The sequence below is a fragment of the Myotis nattereri genome, assembly GCF_964212035.1.
Source record: "Myotis nattereri genome assembly, chromosome: 3".
Classification (NCBI taxonomy): Eukaryota; Metazoa; Chordata; class Mammalia; order Chiroptera; family Vespertilionidae; genus Myotis; species Myotis nattereri.
The window spans coordinates 136,838,380-136,842,421 of NC_138077.1; the positions used below are offsets into that span (position 1 = coordinate 136,838,380).

General features: G+C 44.0%; 1 pseudogene across 1 annotated transcript; it reads right to left on the reverse strand.

The window, feature by feature from the left end:
- Positions 1–300: 300 nt before the first annotated feature.
- Positions 301–2,403, reverse strand: LOC308516578 (small ribosomal subunit protein eS1-like; annotated as a pseudogene). The gene is made up of 2 exons: positions 2,277–2,403; positions 301–913 (listed from the first exon to the last, which is right to left on the reverse strand). The product of its transcript is annotated as a small ribosomal subunit protein eS1-like (transcript).
- Between the last annotated feature and the right edge of the window lie 1,639 nt (positions 2,404–4,042).

A 4,042-nucleotide genomic window follows, 5' to 3' on the forward strand; every position in this document is an offset into this window, starting at 1 on the left:
CAGCTGTTTAGTCAATTTGCATATTAGGTTTTTATTATATAAGATAGGCTAAGGACATTGATATTTTCACAAATATAATGAAGGATATGCATTTGAAAAGAGGTGGCCATAGGTATCTTACTCATAATGTTTTAAAGATCTCTTTTTAGAATTGTCACTGTATGAGATACTTAGTAATTCTGTATTTCCACTTTAGGATTTCAGGACTCTCATTTGCTTGCTTGTTTGTTTAGCTATTGTTTTTTGTGTGTTTTTTATTTTACAGGTAGGATTTTTTTTTGTCACCATTTTATCTGAATTTTAAACAGATTCTTGGGTTTGGGGCTCATATCCATAGCTTGTTCAACTTTAGTACCTGTCTCATCCCTGATAGCTTTTTCAGAACTGCTATCTTTACCCTGAAGCTCCATGAGATTTCCCAGTTCAAACTTGGGCTTCTCCAGCATTTTGACTTTTCTAACAAATGCATCATAGAGCAGATAAATAGATTGGCCAGTCTTCCTGTGTCTTTCAATGCTCGCTGGAACCAGCTTGTCTGCACCTCTCGGACATGATGCCCAAATCTTCTGGATTTGGCAGACTTGTTGAAGGTGAGCATAGAGGCTTCTGAATCTGATTGTTGTGTTCTTTTAGTAAAACCAACACAGAATAGACAAAGCAAATAAACATTGGTGTCTTGACGTCAACATGAGCTTCAATCATGGTCTGCCATTTTTTGACCATGGAGCACATTTTGTCACGGTAAGATCCATGCCATGGACATCCTCAGTAATTAGCTTGAATTTTCTAAATGCAACTTCATCATTCTGCAGATCAGTTAGGCTCGCTTCAAAATCATGAAGACCATCAGATGCGATTTTGGTTCCTTGAATACTGGTGACCAGTGTTTCCCCAATCTTTCTTATATTGAACACTAGAGGCCCGGTGCACAAAAATTTGTGAACTCAGGGGGAAGAGGGGGTCCCTCAGCCCGGCCTGTGCCCTCTCGCAGTCTGGGACCCCTCGGGAGATAACGACCTGCTGGCTTAGGCCTGCTCCCGGGTGGCAGAGGGCAGGCCCAATCCCTAGGTTCAGCCCCTGGTCCGGCTCAGAGTATGGCCGATTGGGGAGTTGGGGCGCCTTCCCTGTCATGCACAGAGCAGGGCAGATTGGGAGGTTGCGATGCCACCCTCAGTCACGCTCAGGGTAGGGCCGATTGGGGGGTTGGGGCTCCACCCCCTGTCACACTCAAGGCAGGGTAGATGGGGAGGTTGCGGCGCCACCCCCTGTCACGCACAGAGCAGGGCCCATCAGGGGGGTTGGGGCTCTGTACCCTGTCATGCACAGAGCAGGACCAATCAGGGGGTTGGGGCGCTGCCCCCTGTCACACACAGAGCAGGGCCCATCAGGGGTGTTGTGGCTCAGTACCCTGTCATGCACAGAGCAGGGTCAATCAGGGGGTTGGGAGCTCCCCCCTATCAGGCACAGAGCATGGCTGATCAGGGGGTTGGGGCGCCTTCCCCTGTCATGAACAGAGCAGGGTGGATAGGGAGGTTGTGGCCCTGCCCCCTGTCACACACAGAGTCGCAGGGTGATCAGGGGGTTTGGGCGCTGCCCCCTGTCATGCTAATCCCAGTGCTGGGAGGCATATTACCCTTTTACTATATAGGATAGAGGCCTGGTGCATGGGTAGGGCTGGCTGGTTTGCCCTGACGGGTGTCCTGGATCAGGGTGGGGGTCCCCACTGGGGTGCCTGGCCAGCCTGGGTGAGGGGATGATGGCTGTTTGCAGCTGGTCACACACCCTTCAGGGTGGGGGTCCCCACTGGGTTGCCTGGCCAGTCTGGGTGAGGGGCTGAGGGCTGAAGCTCCCAACTGCTCCTTTTTTTTTTTTTTTTTTTTTTTTTTTTTTATTCTGGGCCAGCTTTAGCTCTGGCTCCAGCTCTGAGAGCTCTGCTGCTGAAAGAAGGTACCTGGCTTTTTTCGGTTCTATAATCGAAACAATGTATAACTCTAGCTCTGAGATCCCGGTCTCGCTGAAAGCAGGTTTCTGGGGTTTTGTTTAGCTTCTATATTTGTTACAATGTTTCTTAAACTGCAAGCTCAGAGGCCGGCAAGGCAGGTGGGGAACGTTGTAGTCCTACGTCACTGAAGCAAGCAAGCCTCATGTTAGTTTCAAGCTGCCTGGCTGCCAGCCACCATCTTGGCTGGCAGTTAATTTGCATATCTCGCTGATTAGCCAATGGGAAGGGTAGCGGTCGTATGCCAATTACCATGTTTCTCTTTTATTAGATAGGATAGCTGGTGTTTTCACATCACACCAATGGTCCTTAGAAAATGGATCAACCACTTTCTTGACTCACTTTTTGCTGCCTTTCATAAGGCGCTTGTTCTTGCCTACAGCCATGGTGCTACTCAGAGAATCAAAAGGACAATAGCTATTCTTTAAATACCTATTCTACACCTGGAATATGACCAAGCTATGTCCTCAAAGCTTATAGTCTCATGCAGAAATGGATAAGTAAAAAAACAAACAAACAAAAAAAACAAGCAAACACCTCATACTATAGTGTCATAACTATTAGGACAGGAATAAAATGTACTATTAGATCACTTTCCCTTCTTTTCACTTTCTCCTCTTTGCTCTACTTCCTTTGAGTCTTCTACCCACTGTCTCTCCCTCCCCCCCATCCCCCACCTCCCCTGCTCCTATCAGTAATTTCCAGGAAGGACCAGGATTGGGAGTTAACAGGAGTGAGAGATGGTGACTCAGGGGTTCTGTTGGGCTAGGTGGAGCCAGGGGACTAGGGAGCACAGGCTGTAACAGGCTCCCTGATGCAGATCCTACCCCTAAAGTTTGTGGAGTCTGGGGCCAGAGCACAAATAGAGGCCACTTACCATCTGTGGACATGCACAAAAGTTGTAAATCAAGTTAATAAGCTGTTAACTAAAATAAAGCTTCAAGTGAACAAAATTTTTTATAAATGTGTAAAGCTATGGTTTCATAAAATAGAAAGTTGGAAGACTATCAACTAATTGGATTTAATTATTATCTTTCATGTATGGGTGCCCTGTTGATGAGTTGGCAGCATTTGGATAAGTTTGAAAGGATCCGTAGACTCCTGGGGAAAACAGTGATTGTCTCTGAGGATTGGGATGGGTGGCATGAAGAGGGGTTTCGGACTTATTGATTTAGGTAACTTTTTAAAGACATTATGAGGTTATGGGTAATTTTATTTTCTTTTTCTTTATTTTTCAAATTTCTAAAATAATATGTTGCTTATGTAATTTTTTAAAAAAAGCCAAGTCTAGAAATCCATTATAGGATTGGAAAGTGTCTCACTAAGTGGAATTTCTGGAAAAAGGTCCTGCTTCAATATTTAGGCCCATATGACTTAAGGAATTGACTAAAGTTAACATCAGAAACACCAAACATTTTTCTTTAAGAGGTTCTGGGGGAATTAGAGAGATGCCCAACTGTCAAAAAATAACAAATCAAGAATCTATATTTTAAAAAGAGAACATGTACACCCATAGAACATATTGCCTGACCTTTCTAGGCATATTATTTTTACCACTAATCAAATATTTATTTTTCAATGACCTCAGACATTTCGGAGTCTGAATTATTTCTACAATAGGTATTGCATTTACTCAGTGATTTCAGCATTTCAAAGTGCTTCACATCAACCCTCTCATTTTATTGTTACAATAACCCCATTGGGAAGGGAAAATATTAAAGAAAATCAGGCCCCAGTTGGTCTCCCATGTCACAACCAGTTCTTGGTGAAACAAGGACTGGAGCATAGGTCCCTTAGATCTGAGTCCAGTTCTTTTGCCAGTGTGGTTAATAAACTTACACAAGGAATTTTCTGGAAAGTACACTTATTCCTCAGAAATTTTTGTAAATGTCCCCACTGTTGATTTTTTAAAATGAAAGTTATTTTTAAAAGGCAGTCAATATTTTTCTATGAGCTACTAAAGAATATTCAACACCCTTTTAAGAGATGCCCGACCCCCTGTAAGTATTTCCACAAATGAAGATCTTTATAGAAAGTGCTAAT